Source organism: Dermacentor variabilis, chromosome 11, assembly GCF_050947875.1.
Source record: "Dermacentor variabilis isolate Ectoservices chromosome 11, ASM5094787v1, whole genome shotgun sequence".
Classification (NCBI taxonomy): Eukaryota; Metazoa; Arthropoda; class Arachnida; order Ixodida; family Ixodidae; genus Dermacentor; species Dermacentor variabilis.
In genome coordinates this window covers 123,242,350-123,258,477 of record NC_134578.1, presented here as the reverse complement: position 1 = coordinate 123,258,477, position 16,128 = coordinate 123,242,350, and positions in this window count along the sequence as shown.

Here is a 16,128-nt window from a genome sequence, read left to right as displayed (position 1 = left end):
TGTCATTCTGCCTTTTGACGGCTCTGTCCAAAAAACAGTACCTATACCTGGCGCCCGTGCCTACTCAAGCAGACCTGAAATGGCAGCTAAAGAAGTGCTGTTTCTTTTAGTTTACACGAAACAGAATTACGGTTTCTTGTATAATTGTATTACAGTGCGAAGCTCTCTTATCTGATGCCTGTGTGTAAGCCGTACTTTAAGCATTTTTCTAGGCAATTTACGTACATTTAAACATTCATTCAGTTCAATAAGGCACTCGAGCATCGCGGGGGGTCTAGAAGAATGAAGATGTATGTTGCACTTCCGTACAAGTGCATATGCGCTTTGTGTACGTCGCTTGTGGTGGTGGTGCTTGTTTAACGTAGTCTAACTTCAGTTGGGGAGGTGGTACTTGTATGACATTGGCAACCGCTTCGCTGTATATTCACTTCCACACGGTTGAATGAAAGCTGTATTTTTTTTTTCTGGAGGGAGATGGCGTCAAGTTGTTCTTTCGAGCGTTGATACTGATTTCGTTCATTGGCCCAGGGGCCGCACCTTAGAATTATCAAGTCAGGAATTTCCTACTTACAGAGTTCACATTGTGCGACGGGCGCGGCGCTTAAAAAACCATGAAGCGTTGTTGGTCGTTATGGGTCAGTGATGTCGGCTCACTCGACGTCCGGCCCATCTGTTTTGTCATGCGGAGACCCATGGCTACGGTGTGCTCGCTGTCAGAATTCATGACTTCCGTCGCTGAGCTCTCCCAAAAACCGAGCTGGCCTGAGATTCCAAATACACGTCGTCCCAAAATTAGCACTAGGTACGCCGACGGACCTTGTGCAGGTAGTCGTGACCTTGTGCAGGTAGGTAGTCGTGGGAACGCCTTTGTTCATCCTTGATTAAATCATTTTCGCGAAAGGGGCAAGAACATAAACAACCTGCAGGTGTTTAAGAGATCTAGAGCACCGGTGAGTCCACAGCACCTTTTTCCCATAAGCTATTTCCTTGGATAGGAAAACTTACATAGGCGAAGAGAATTCGAGTAATTTTTCCAAGGAAAACACCGGCTCGCTCTGTGGTATATTAATATAACGTATAGCGGAGAATTCTACGACGCAAAAACGGTGTCATCCAAACTGGATAAACATTAGAAAACTTGTGAGTGATTGTAGAGTGTGGTTGAGACAATGAATAACTACTGAGCTATATTGTCGTTTGAGTTGTAATATAAAATAACATTTGGGTACCGGCTAGCCTGAAACTATCATAATGAGTGAGAAGACCGACCTGTTTGAGGCTGAAAATTTGAGCGAAACAATTTTTTAATGCAATGCACGCCACCTATCTTACTTTAAATTTAGGGCGGCCACCCTGGCGGCATTCTGACAAAATATCTAACGCGTATCGGCATTTCTGGAGCATCTGACAAGAAACGCATTCAGCGGGACTTACACAAGTTGAGGGACGTGATGCACCCACATATCAAACGAGTTCTATTTGTTCCCTAGGCAAGCATTTCCAGGAATTTCACTTGGGCGTTTCAATATCAGTCTAGCCTTTACTTATGCTGGAAATAAAACTTACATTCACGGAATGCGAGAGATTATGTCATGCCGCCGTAACATAATGCGCAGGGCTCTTTAAAGAGAAAGACCTCATAATATAAAGATCCCGGTTCAAGCCAACTTCTGCTCATACAAAAGTGCAACGGTACCCGTGCAATATATGAACTCAAAATTTTATACTCATAATTTATATTCATACATAAGGGCTTCATACTTTTTAGGCAGCGATATAATCATCGGCAAGACCTTTCTATATTTTGACAACTCCTAATTAGCGACATACTTTATAATTTAGCCCAAAAAATTATTACGATATCATCGAGCGATGCTCAAGAGACGAGCCGCCGCGAAAACGACGAAGGAGTTGGTCGGTGCCCTTGGCACGAGCGAGTGTCAGCCTGGCTCCACTGTAAATAGCGTGTAATAGCATCTTTCGTCTGTGTCTTTCCGCACGTAACATCTCTGGTGGAGGTCCGCGATCCGCGTCCTCACCACGGAACTCCGAAGTGGTCGGCACACTGAACTTGTCACCATGCCTGCCGGTGACGAGCCCGCCTCTGCAGCGGGTTCGGCTTGTACGACTTCTCCAATCGTCACGGTTGCCCCACATCGTGACCCAGGTGTGTTCTTTGGCCTGAAGGGACAGGATGTCGACGACTGGATCAAGCTCTATGAACACACCAGTGCTAATAACAGGTGGGACCCAACGATTAAGCTCGCCAATGTCATCTTTTATCTCGGCGGCACCCAACGCGTGTGGCACCAAACGCATAATGACGAAATAACCAGTTGGGACAGTTCTAAAGAAAAGCTACGGGAACTGTTCGGCGACCCCATTGGGCGCAAGGCTGCCGCGAGAAAGGCTCTTGCGTCTCGTGTTCAGTCATCTACAGAGCCATACGTTTCCTACATCCTCGACGTCTTGGCTCTATGCCGTAAAGCTGATGATAATATGTGCGAAGCAGATAAAGTGGCACATGTGCTAAAAGGAATCGCCGACGACGCTTTCAATTTGCTTGTTTTCGGCAACGTCTCGACTATCGACGCCATTATAAAAGAATGCCGTCGCCTTGAACAGGCTAAGAGCCGTCGTATCTCACACCACATTGCGCGGCTACCCAACACTGCTGCTACGTCGACATGTGAGGGTCGACCGCGGCAGACCACCACCTGTGACGACGTCACCCGTATTGTTCGCCGCGAACTCGAGGCCGCCTGTTCGCCAACCTTCTCCACGACACCTCCCGATCCGCCAGCAACTACTATTGAGATGATTCAGGCCGTCGTCAGACAAGAATTTGAAAACATGGGTCTGAACACCGTGTGTTCCACGTCTCGACCCAGCGTTCTCCAGTTATCTACTGGCCCTCCTCGTCCGCGGCAGTCCTTTTCTGCCACCTCTCGCCGCAAGCCGTCTGAACGGCGTACCTTTGATGACAGGCCGATCTGCTTCCACTGCTGTCACATCGGCCACGTCACCCGTCACTGCCGCAACCGATGGCTACCACCTCCTCGGACTTACGCCGCCACCTATTTCCGCACCTTTGGACCTTCTGTACCTTATGCCACCCGCCATGAACCCACTACCGCTGATGCCCCTGCTCCGAACCTTCGCTACAGCCGCTCGCCCTCACCTCGACCCCACCAGTCTCGTTTGCCCCAACCCCGCCGCTTCTCTTCGCCGCCTATCGCCGTCCGGACCCAGCCGGAAAACTAGGCACTGCAGCTTCTGGAGGTGAAGCTGCGTGGTCGACGCTGCCCTCGAACCCTCTGCTCACGTTACCTACTAACTGAAACCTTCTTGGCGTTGACGTTGACGGCTATCTTGTCACGGCACTCATCGATACTGGCGCACATCTTTCTATTATGAGTGCTGCCTTCCGACGACGACTGAACAAGCTCCTCACCCCAGCGTCGACACACGTTGTCCGCGTGGCGCGATGGCGTTACTGTGCCTATCATCGGCATATGTACGGCACGTTTCAGCATCGCCGGCCGCCACACTCCTGCCCTCTTCACCGTAATTGCTCATTGCCCCCACGACCTCATTCTCGGCCTCGATTTTCTCTCCGCCCATTCTGCTCTTATCGACTGCTCTTCCAGACCCTTCGCTTTGAGTTGCCGATGCTCGCAGAACCTTCTGACGCACCCCACTGCCGCTTACGCTCCACCGGCTTTTTTCGCCTGCCGCTAAAGTCCATAGCCTACATTGAACTGTTGTCTTTCCCACCAGTTCCTCATGGTGAGTACCTCGTCAGTCCTCTGCGCGACATCCCAATACAGTATGACGTCACCGCGCCTCACAGCATACTTACTATTACTGCGAACCACACTCGCATGCCTTTCTGCAACTTTGGATTGGCAAAGCAAATTCTACCGCAAGGTATTTGCCTTGACACCATTGAATGTCTCGGCGACCAACACGTGGCAGCGTTATCGACCGATGGTTCTCGCGAGCTTAGCCTGCCCCTCGTGCCAGCCTTGGACGTCGATCCCAACATAAAGAAAATGGTTGCGACGGACCTGTTCTCTACGCACGCTGAAGACCATTGCGAAGTATTATCGTCCTACCGCGATATTTCGACTTGGACAATCGCCCATTAGGCCAGACGCTCGCGGTCAAGCATCGGATTCTTACTGGCGATGCTAGTCCTATTCAACGACAACCGTATCCAGTTTCTGCGTCGGAACGCCGCGTAATTCAGAGTGACATGAACAAAATGCTAGTGAAACATCACTGAGCCTTCTTCGAGTCCCTGGGCGTCGCCTGTAGTGTTGGTTAAGACGAAGGATAGCACGTGGCGCTTCTGTGTAGACTACCGTCATCTGAACAACATTACTAAGAAGGACGTCCACCCGCTCCCACGTATAGACGACGCCCTTGACTGCCTCCACGGTTCCAGCTGCTTCTCTCATATGGATCTTCCTTCGGGATACTGGCAGATTGCTGTTGACGATATGGACAAACAAAAAACTGCGTTCATCACACCTGATGGGCTATACCAATGTAAAGTAATGCCGTTTGGATTATGCAACGCCCCTGCCACCTTTGAGCGTATGATGGACTCCTTGCTCCAAGGTTTCAAGTGGTCCACATTCCTCTGCTATCTCGACGACGTCATCGTCTTCTCGCCAACGTTCGACACTAACCTTGAGCGTCTTTCAACTATACTTGATGTATTTCGAAAGGCGAAGCTGCAACTTTAGTCGTACAAATGTCGTTTTGGCCACCGATAAATTACTGTTCTGGGCCATCTCGTTGACGCTTCCGGAATACAGCCTGATCCCGACAAATCTCGGGCTGTCCGAGAGTTTCCGGTTCCGAAAACAGCCGCAGACGTTCGAAGTTTTGTAGGGCTGTGCTCGTACTTTCGTCGTTTTGTTCCAGATTTTGCGACAATTGCTAGGCCCCTAACTATTCTTTTGAAAAAAGGCGTACAATTCTCCTGGGGTACTGCAGAAGCCGCCGCCTTCTCTCGCCTCGTCACTCTTCTCTACTCACCACCCATTCTCGCCTACTTCGACCCTGAGGCTCCTACAGAATTACGTACTGATGCCAGCGTTCATGGCGTAGGTGCCGTCTTAGCCCAGCGTCAGCGTGGCAAGGATCGCGTTTTTGCTTATGGGAGCCGCCTCCTAGCACCATCGGAGCGCAACTATTCCATTACGGAACGAGAGTGCCTTGTTGTTGCCTGGGCAGTTGCAAAGTTCTGTCTTTACCTTTACGATCGCCCTTTTTCCGTAGTCACTGACCATCATGCTCTCTGCTGGCTCTCATCGCTAAATGATCCTACAGGCCGGCTTGGTCGATGAGCTTTGAGGCTACAGGAATTTTCATATTCCGTGATGTACAAGGCTCGCCGCCTGCACCAAGACGCTGACAGTTTGTCGCGTTACCCTGTTGACGACTCTGACTCCTCCAATATTTCCAGTGCTTCTTGCGTATTCTCTGCATCCCAGCTGCTTCATTTCGCCGACGAGCAACGCCCTGACGCCTACATCAGAGCACTCATCGACCGTCTTGAACACTCTCCGGCCGATGCTACTCTATGCCTCTTCGTCCTCCGCGACGGTACTCTGTACCGTCGTAACCTTCATCCGGACGGCTCTGAGTTCCTGCTTGTAATACCTAAACACCTCCGCTCCACCGTTCTAGAAGAGCTTCGCGACGCACCACCGGCAGGACACCTCGGCGTATCTCGAACCTATGAGCGTGTACGTCGCCGTTTTTTCTTGCCGGGCCTTGCCCGTTCCGTACGAAGTTACGTCGCCGCTTGTCAACTTTGTCAACGACGCAAGAAGCCTTCCCAGATCCCCGCTGGTTACCTGCAGCCGCTCGACATCCCTGCCGAGCCCTTCCATCTTGTCGGCTTGGACCTTCTTGGCCCATTTCCGAAATCCAAATCAGGAAACAAGTGGGTTGCAGTCGCGGCGGACTACGCGACCCGCTACGCGGTAACTCGTGCTCTTCCGACCAGTTGCGCAACTGGTGTTGCGGACTTCGTCCTACATGATATCATTTTGATGCATGGTGCTCCGCGTCAATTGCTTACAGACCGCGGCCGCACCTTTTTGGTCAAAGTCATTGACGACGTCATGCGTGCCTGCTCAATACAGCATAATTTTACCACCTCCTACCACCCCCAAACGAACGGCCTCACTGAGCGTTTGAACCGCACGCTTGCAGACATGCTATCCAAATACGTTTCAGACGACCACCGTGACTGGGACCTGGCTCTACTTTACATTGCCTTTGCATACCACTCTTCCCGTCTCGAAACTGCTGGCTTTTCCCCGTTTTACCTCTTGTATGGCCGCGAACCAATGCTACCACTGGACGCTGTGCTTCCGTCCGCCACAGCTTCAACTAGCGATTATGCCCGTGATGCAATCGCGCATGCTGACCATGCTCGCCAACTTGCGCGCGCTCGTCTACAAGTCTCTCAAGACAAACAGAAACAACGCTACGACCTTCGTCACCGTGATGTCCATTTTGTGCCCAGCGCCCTTGTGTTGCTTTGGTCACTATCGCGTAAGGTCGGCCTTTGTGAAAAACTGCTTTCCTGTTGCACAGGCCCATATCGCGTGATACGCAAAGTGACCGATGTCACCTATGATATCGTTCTAGCCACGCCCACTACGTCCTCCGCTGTGACAACCAGTGACATTGTCCACGTTGCCCGACACAATCCCTACAACTCTCCATGCACCTTGGATATTTAACAGCACCGCGACGGTGCTTTTGCCGCCGGGGGGTAATATTACGATATCATCGAGCGATGCTCAAGAGACGAGCCGCCGCGAGAACGACGAAGAAGTTGGTCGGTGCCCTTGGCACGAGCGAGTGTCAGCCTGGCTGCCTGGCTCCACTGTAAATAGCGTGTAAATAGCATCTTTCGTCTGTGTCTTTCCACACGCAATAATATTATATGTAATCCATGCATATCTGTGGTAAGGTGCATTTTAAACCGATTGATTGTTTTCATGTAGCTACTTATTCAGTCTGTATTATATGCGTGGCGCTGTGCGCTCCTAGTAGTTTGAGAAATTTTGCTAATCTTGCAACCACGAATTTCTACGGATTCTCTAATGTAATATTTCAGTGTTTCGATCTCGTGTGAAATTTATTTTTCTTAAAGCAATTCTTCAAATCAACGCATTAGGTGGCGGCGCAATTACCTGCAATTGGCGAGCTTTCGATAATTCATTGTGACAACATTTTTTCTCAGATTTTTCTGATTTTCATTACAAATTAGACTCCCGTTATGTGTTCGTGCAATGTTTCATCAAGCCAGAAATTCCTAACTATTAGAACTTTACGGTTGCTCTTTTGCGGCCTCCTCGTAGAGCATATTTTCTCCCGTCATGAAGGGTTATTTATTTCAACGAAAAGCTTCAGTGCAAATTCTGTTGCTATCATTCTTCACACATTCTTTGCATACGTTTGCCCATTCACTTATATTCCAGTAGTTGAGCCTACTTCCTGCGACAGTTTAATATTACAATGCAAGATTGAAACAGTCTTAAGCTTCTATAGGCCCATCGTCATTCACTCAACTGTTATCATTGCAATACATATTGACATATAAACAGTAAAGAATGGTAGAAAGAGTTGTAGTGCATAAATAGTCGATACATCGGTAATAACACATACGATATATGCGTAATGTACGTTTTCGCGGATGGCTTCCATAAGATATTCACAGCTATCCTAAAGTATTCAATCTATAGACAAGCGCCTGTGGACATTCTAAATGGATCAACAACAAATTTAAAGGATACAGCTTTTAACACAACGCATAATTTGGAACGGAGGGGCAGTATTCATCCGATGAATAGTCGATCTGCTCGCAATAATTTTACTCGAAATATTGCTTATATTGCCTCCATTACTGTTGGAAAAGCCCTAATGGAGAAACAAGAAATGGGATAGATCTCATACTTTCTGCCGATGCCAGTATAGTGCAGGATGTGGAAGTGCTTTAATGCAGTGATCATAGGTTAATTAAGTCCAAGATTTACCTGAATAAGGAGAGAGAAAAAGTAAAATTAGTGAAGACGAATCCTGCGAACCTAGAGGCAGTTAGGGTAAAAGCAGACAATTTCAGGCCGGTGCTTGCAAACAAATATTTAGTCTTAGAAACAAGGGATGAAGATTACATAAAGGTAACGAACAAAACTTTAACTGGACTGGCAGCAAGTGAAGTTCGAGGTAAGGCACCAAGGCAACCAGTACGTAAGCTCTCCTAAGTAACAAAGGACCTAATAAACAAACGATGAGAAATGATGGTCCCAACTCAAGAGATCAAATAGAATTCGCGGAACTGTCATAGCTGATCAACAATGAGGAAATAAGGATATTCGCAATTGTAACGTGAGAGAGACTGAGGAAGAAGTAAAAAATGGATCACCTATCAAAATAATGTGAAGATTACTTGGCATAGGACAAGCTAAGATGTATGCAGTGAAAAATGAGCAGAGTAATATTACCAACAATTTCGATGATATACTAAAAGCAGCGAAAAATTCTATATTGACTTGCACAGTAACCAGCGAGCCCACGCTACCTGAGTTCCAATAAGTAATGTGTGGGATACAAAGGCTGCTTTAATAACTAGCGATAAAGTTAGAAAGGCCTTGCTAGGCATGGACTGGGAAAAAGCGGCAGGAGAAGAAGTATAAGTAGTAAAAGCAGAAGTTTATTTTATGTGAAATACAGCACATGAGGAGTGAGAGAAAAAACTGCTTTTAGACAGCATGCAATACTGTTAATTACAGATGGAATAACAGTCGATTTAACAAAAGATGGAGGAAATATTATGCTTGAAAAGCTTGCGGCCCTTTATGCGAAATGTATCACGACTTAAACGGTTTCAGACAACTTCAAGAATGCCAAGAATTATATTAATCCACAAAAAGGGAGACGTTAAAGAATTGAAAAATTACAGGCCCATTATCTTACTTATTGTAAGCTAACGTATAAAAGATATTAAAAATACACTGTTGCATAAAATATTCACCAAGATATTTGTCGATAGAATGAGGGCAACACTTGACTTTAGTCAACCAAGAGAACAGGCTGGCTTTAGTGAGGCATACTCTGCAATCGATCACCTCCATAATAATTCATAATTTATAATTCATAATTCATAATTTTTCATAATTTATTTATTTATTAGTAAAAATACAGATAATTGCATGTGCGTAGTATACATAAGGAGGTCCCATAGTCAAAGACTGTATCGGGACCTCCTTCTAAAGACACTTATGATGTTATACAATGTTTAAAGCAACAGTAGTACAGATGAGAGCGAAGAGTAATATCAAAACATGTTTATAGCATATGAGTAATAAGAACACTTGTTAACAGCAAGACGGTATAAAAAAAACGGAATAAAATAAAAAAATAAAAAAAAAGTCAAAGAGGTATTCGGAGAATTCTGCACAGTACATTAAACCTCTCTATGCGGCTTTCATACATTATGAAAAGGCATTTCAGTTAGTAGAAACACTAGTACTCATAGAGGCATTACATAACCAATGAGTACAGGAGGCATACGTGAATATCTTGGAAAACATCTACAAAGATTCCATAGCAACCTTGATTCTCCACAAGAAAAGTAGAAAGATGCCTGTAGAGAAAGTGGTGAGGCAAGGAAACAATCTCTCCAACGCTATTCACTGCATGCTTGGAAAAAGTATTCAAGCTATTAAACCTGGAACGCTTAAGAATGAAGACCAACCGCGAATACCTCAGCAACCTTCGGTTCGCTAATGACCTTGTCCTGTTCAGCAACAGTGGAAAAAATTTGAAACAAATGAATGGAGACTTTAACCGAGAAAGTGTAAAAGTGAAGTTGAAGGTCAATATGCAGAAGACAAAGATGATGCTCAATTGCCTGGCAAGGGAACAATTGTTCAGGATCGCCAGTCAGCCTCTAGAGTCTGTGAAGGCATACGTTTACCTAGGTCAATTGCTAACAGGTGACCCTAATCACGAGGAGAAAATTTACGGAAGAATGAAAAGGGGTCGGTGTGCATACGGCATACATCGTCCTATCCTAATTGGAAGCTTTTAGCTATCACTGGAAAGAAAGGTGTAGAATCAATGCATCCTATCGGTGCTACCATATGATGCGGGAATTTGGAGGTTGACAATGAAGCTGAGGAACAAGTTAAGGACCACGCATAGGGCAATGCAACGAAGAATGTTAGGCGTAACGTTAAGAGACGGGAGAAAGTGGTGTGCATCAGAGCGCAAACGGGAATAGCTGATGTTCTAATTGACATTAAAGGAAATAAGGAACCTGGGCAGGCCATGCAATGCGTAAGTTAGATAACCGGTAGAACATTAGAGTTACAGAACTGGTGCCTAGAGAGAGGAAGCGGCGTCGAGGACGGCAGAAAATTAGATGGGGTGATGAAATTAGGAAATTCGCGTGCCCAAGTTGAAATTGCTTGGCGCAGGACAGGGGTAATTGCAGATCGCCTTCCTCCTGCACTGGACATAAGATAGGCTGATGATGATGATTACCATTGCCCATATAGTTTGTGTTACGATGATCTTTTTTTCGTCTCTTTCTTTTTTGAAATTGCAGGGGAAGTAAGCTCTCGCATTTCGCTGCGCTCTTTCATAAGACTCTGCCGGAGCCTGATGCAGAAGTGCCACTGACGCACTGTGGATAAGCTCTGTTGCAGGCATTCCAACACCTTTGTTGGTTCTACATGGCGATTTAATGGCGCGACTCTGCACCGACACGTCTACCATTAGTTTCGTGCAGTGCGCGTCGCTAAATGAGCATGTGAATTGACATCCTGTTTTGGTTCGTGACTTTGCATATAGCAATTTAGATTTGCCGAATCAAGATGATGTAACAAATCTATGTCATCATCAGCATGTCTGTCACTGCATACAGCAAAGGGTGTCGATTGTGTTAATTCCATCGGACGTAGGACCCGTGACACAGACGGTGGCTTCAAAAGTATCGCGAGCACTGCACGTAAAGCCGGTATATGCAGGCGCCTGGCGGCAGCATCGGCTCTACTTCACCTCATAATCCTCCAGCCCCACAAATGTGCAGGACCCCCCGATCAGGCCCCAGTGCGAGCTCCTACTTTCGCGGCCGTAGCCGCTCAGACAGACTCCGTGACTTCGAGAAAGTGCGCTCTCCGCTGTTGCTTTTGTGAACGCGTGTTCGAGCTGGGCCGAATTAACGCTTTCACGGCGCCGCCGCCTTTCGCGTAATGCGTGCGCATCGGAGTCGTGATATGGGCGTGCGTCTATTTGTCGTACAAAAATCCCTCACGTGACTTGATCCTAGGTGCCTAGGGACAGCATCGTTTAGGGATTTTTGAGAAGGCGCGATGCTGGCGCCGAGCGACGCCGTAGCGTGTTCGTCCTCGGCGTGATCATTCTCTGGACCGCGCGTTGTTCAACATTGCTCATGTGATCGTGCGTGCGTTGCTTGTGTGTTGGTGGTAGATTCTGTGTTACTTGGCGGAAAGCCGTGAGTAGTGGCTGTGCGGCATTGCGGCTTTGGCCTCGGTGAGCACTGGCACTACAGAATCTGCGTTGAGTGACCCGTGCTTTCTTGAGAACCCGGCGGTGGTGACAATTGAAGTGGCCTAGCGCCTCGGCAGCGAAGTTCTGCGAACCGCGATGGGTCGTCGCCGTGTCCGACTTTGCTTAACGGACATCGAGGGATGTGCTGCTCGCTACAAGTCATGTAAATGCAACTGCGTCGACCGCCCACTCTTCAGCGCTGAATGTCTGTTTGGTGTGTTGTGCTTGAAACGAGTGGTGCAACCGCGCAGCGGGGGTGCTGGAGGAGCAGAGTGGCTTAGGGGCTCCGTTTGCGCGTTCACAGACATGTGCTCCCGTCTTGGTCTCATTAGTGGCTGTCGCGGGACTGTGGTGTGCTAGCTCCTTGCCTAGTATGAAGTTTACGACGCTAACACACAGCATGTTCACGTTTTTCCGCGCTATATGTCATTTGCATGACGGCCGAGTTGAAAACGAGACATATGTCTGGGTTCTTTGCATTTGTGTGTTGTAAATTACTTTCTATTGTGGAAGTTCTGGGAGTCTTATTACGCAAGCAGTGCGAACGTATACATAAACACATATGTGTGTCTGAAATTTTGAATTACCCATAATACCTTTTACGACTGATACGTGGGCTACACGGCCGGTGTGAATCAGCTACCGTATGTTGTGACGCTCTTCCGTGTGGTAGACTGATGCATGGTGCGCGTTTATTTCTGTAGTGTTGTAAAAACCATTTGTTTATTCACTCAATACAAATGTACGGCTTCTTCGCCGCAGTACAGTTTAGTTACGCGGTGAAGCATACTAAAAGTGGGAGGGGCCGCTATCAGCCAGCATATTATGTCCACTTAGACTACCTGAGAGGCGGCGGGTTCGCGAGTGTATGATTAAAGAACTCTTATTATGGGGGTCCAGTGACAGTGGCCCCTTTTCATTTTTAGTATGCTTCACCGCAGTACATTGCTTAGTCTTCACCGCGAAATATTAGTGTATTGCGAGAAAGATAATCCTAAAAAGCCTAATTATGCAAAATTTCTTTTGTAGCTTGCCACACAGCAATACAGGGGTGTAAATAAGCATCGTGCAGTAAAGCATACTAAGAGTGGATAGGACACATAGGCTTACACTGTACTCATTATTTTCAATTGTGACATAATTTGCAAGTGCATCTGTGCTCGTGGTAAGCTTCATTGACAATTCTTTTTACATTACAAATTCATATTGTAGGGAAGCTTACTAAAGCACATTCGCCATTATGGTACGTGTTATTCACCTTCAATGCAGGAGCACAATGCGGATTCTTGCCCCTGCTTTTGGCTGGACTGCACATGCTCTTTGAGAATTGATTCATTGCTCATAAGTGCACTGGTACTTTACTCTAAACTTGAGGGCTCAAGTTAATATGGAAGCACAATTTTTATTAAAGGGACAAGATGTTGCCGAGATGGTTGCAGCACAGCTTTTTCTTTTTTTCTTCAAGGCACCTTTTCTACTTGAAGCTTCCATTGCAGTGTTTCGAACCTCTTTGAACCAGCACATAGTGTATATAAAAATTGGACACTGATTGGGAACATCACCTAAGTTCATGCCTATCTATAGTAAAAAGATGTAGCACGACTAGACAAAATAAAAGAAAGGGGAGGGCTGTAGCAATACTAAGTGTTAAATGGTGCTTTATCCTTTCCCTTGAGTTTTCTGTTTTTGTGCTTTTTATGCATCCTCCGCAGTAACCATGCGAGTGGCGAGCTTGAGCTTGTTGGTTTCAAGTCTTGTGGTTGTTACTAACAGAACAGTGTGATAAACGAACAAGGGCTTGGAGGCATCAGTTCATCTTGCTTGCCTTATGGTGCTGCTTCATAAGCACCGTGAGCATCCAGGCCAACCAGGAAAGGAGGTTTGTTGCAATTGCTTCTGAACTTTATTGCCACCAAACCAACAGTGCTCTCAATGACAGCTTTTGGACAGCAGAATGCTTGCACCCAGAAAAGTCTTAAGAAGGAAGCATTCAGGATGGGGGGGGGGGGCGGAGGTGGAAAATGGGCTTTTGAAGCTGGCAGAATTACTGAAGGGGCTTTGCCCATCTGCCCTCTTTATGGATACACAAAGGTGATTTCCTCATTAAGAGGGATTGTTTCAGAGGTCGTTGCATGGCAACAGTGTTTGGTGTTTAGTAGCTTGTCTTTGCCCACTGTTAATAACCTGTTCCTTCTCCAGTGCCCCTTGTGAAGTGCCTACTTTTTGGACACAACGTGCTCTCCATGCATGCATGCATTTTTAGCTTGTAAAGACGTCTATTACCTCTTGCCTCAAGCTGGTCCTTGCTGATGTCACCTAAGAAGGCATTGGGGAGTATGGCAATGTACACTTACAAAACACTGTTGATACCAGTGAAACCAAATTAATGGAGCTACTGTTCTTTTTTTGTCCACTCCATCCTTGTTAGTTACAATGAGCAATTTCCGAACAGAAGGCATATGTAGTTGGTCGTGCATAGCCTGCGCACTAAGACTTCTTGGCATGTTATGACTTAGCACAGTGTTTATATGTAAAAACCTTCTGATGCGTTGATGGCTTCCTTCTCTTTATCATACTTTGCCTGATGGAGCCAGCAAGTGGGTCAACTAGATGTTCAACCGGCTTCCCACTAGTTTTCCCAGAGTCTCCTTTACCACGGTGCTGCTTATAGATATCTGTTTTCTTGACCTTGCACTGCACTTCAACCATGGCCTCACCTGCTGAACCTATAGCATGCGATCAAAAACGTGCTATACATCATGTTGCTCCAATCTCGTGACATGTGCCACAAGGCCTTGAGGAACACCCTCATTTATTTACGCCCTCATCATACTGTACGAAGCTTCGCATGATAAGTGCGAGAATTAACATCTGCTGGTTTTTCAGTGTTATTCCTGTCCAGCTTGCTGAAAGCTATCCTGAGTGTTTCAAAAGCAAGCGACCGCTGCTGGACAAGAAGTGCTTAAAACGAGGGTCACTATAACCACATATGTCACACGAAATGAAGAAGGCCACTGAGTATACAGGCGGTCTACTTCATATCCGACAACCTTGGCTCTCTTTGCTAGCGAGTGAACTCAACTTGCTGCGAATACATGGCCTGTGACAAACTATGTGCCAGATGCTGTGTCCCCTGCAAAGCTGAAGATGTGTATGAGATCCTGACACCCTGCAGCGGCTTCTACATTGGGCAAACAGGCTACTATAAAAACGGCTGCCTTTACTAATATGCTAATAACATAAAAATGGGCAAAAATTTGGCTATTCATTGGACCCAACTGCTGGTGCAAGCCAGTCTTCCACCAGATGTGTGTTGTTCGCAGAAACTGGAGCTATACAAATGCAGATAAAAGATAAAAACAATGATGTTTGAAAATAGCAGAGTTGAACTATATTCTGCACAAGCAGTGCTATCTGTAGCGCTGGTACCTTATAGCCACAATTCATGGCTGCACCACCATGCAAAGGCACTATTCTTGAATTATTAACTTCTATTATATTTATGGTGGCCATATATTGCAATACATATCATCCACATTGTGTGCAATATGGTTAAATGTCAATTATGATAGCCATTCCTAATCTGAAATGCAACAAAAGAGCAAATGTAGGCAACAAATTGCAATTCAAAGAGAACCTGTGCGCAGGATAAGTGACAGACTTCCTTTTATTGAAAAAGAAACGTGACATGTGTCATGCCAGCAGTAGTGGGTAGCAATCTTTCAAGCTTGGGTGACAGAGGCAAAACTTAGCAAAATGCTACAATCACGCTGTAAAACAGCCTTGGACACAAAAAAACCGACATCATATTGTACGGAATGAAAGGGCAAGACTCCATCTAAGAACAGTGTATGGCACCACATAATTGAAATGGTGTAAAAAATGTTGACATGCCCTACCCATAAAGAAAAAGCAACAAACACAGAAAACACGCCTTAAAATGCAATGTGCAGAGTCTGAAATAAAAAAAAAACCCGAAAAAGGTTTCGCTAAGTCTTTCAACGATTAAAATTGTCAAAGTGTATCATCACTTCTTAATGAACCTGCACAGCTGAAAAGGAAGGAAGGAAAGCCCAATAGCAGGGCTGCAAAAAATGTCACCGAATAAATATACTTTGCCTACCAACGATACCTGTGGTTTAGTTGTGGTCTGTGTATAAACTAATTGTGTATAAACTTTTCTTGTTTAGAATGGTTTAGCAGATAGGGAAAAAATGACCATAAGAGCACCAGGTGTATGCATAGTCTACGCACAAAAAGCCACTGCTTTCTTACTTTTTTCTCTCTATTACTATTCATGAGTACTTAAAGGGACACTAAAGGTTACCAGAAAGTCAAGTTAAAGTGGTAGAGCAATGTTCTAGAACGTCTAAGGCGTCAATATAATCGCGAACAGAGCTTTAGTAACCGAGAAATTGAGGTAAATGCATGACACGATTTGAGACCCCCCAGCGACATTCCGGTACTAAACCGATGACGAAACGTCTCCCCGTAATTTATGTTACTAATACTCAACTA